This window comes from Eimeria mitis, genomic scaffold (genome assembly GCF_000499745.2).
Source record: "Eimeria mitis Houghton genomic scaffold, Emh_scaff55, whole genome shotgun sequence".
NCBI classification, from domain to species: Eukaryota; Apicomplexa; class Conoidasida; order Eucoccidiorida; family Eimeriidae; genus Eimeria; species Eimeria mitis.
The window spans coordinates 7513-8037 of record NW_013573771.1 but is presented as its reverse complement, the minus strand read 5'-3'; the positions used below and the strand labels follow the sequence as shown (position 1 = coordinate 8037).

Sequence of the window (525 nt, the reverse complement as noted above, 5' to 3'; positions counted from 1 at the left end):
CTTCGGTTTAGTGGGAGGTGGTAGCGTAGTTGAGTGTATGTAGTTCAGCAGAATATGCCTTTATGCAATATGGCGAAATGCGACGTGCATAGAGCAACCGAGCGTGAAGTAACGCGACGCGGTTCAATATAACATCTTACTGTAACATATTGGGTGGTAGTGCTTTGGCCTCTACCGCATGTAAACGATGGGGCAGTAGCTCTACTGAGCATTCTCGAAGATATAGGCAGACAGCGCGCCGGATGAGAGCTACCGAACAGTTGCACTAGGGCTTTCTTGGTTCAGCAAATAGTCTTAGCGGATATTTGTTCAACTTCTCTGGAGGTGCTTGGGCTAAGTTAGCTGCTGTGCGCTACAGGCGGAATTGAAAAGGTTGCTTGAGTGCTTTGAGCAGCCGTTGTTCATTTAGCCTATGTAGAATAGAATATTTGGCGCCTTTATATGCAATATATGCACCAAGATATGTATATGTAGTATATGCGCTAATATACGTACATATGCAGTTGTACATATGAATATGTAATA

The 525-nt window shown here is 44.0% G+C and overlaps 1 protein-coding gene across 1 annotated transcript in view; it reads left to right on the top strand.

Annotated features, from left to right (window-relative positions):
• Nucleotides 1–525, top strand: part of EMH_0053240 (glyoxalase, putative) — a gene marked incomplete at both ends in the record, with an annotated part of 4031 nt that overhangs the window by 1960 nt on the left and 1546 nt on the right.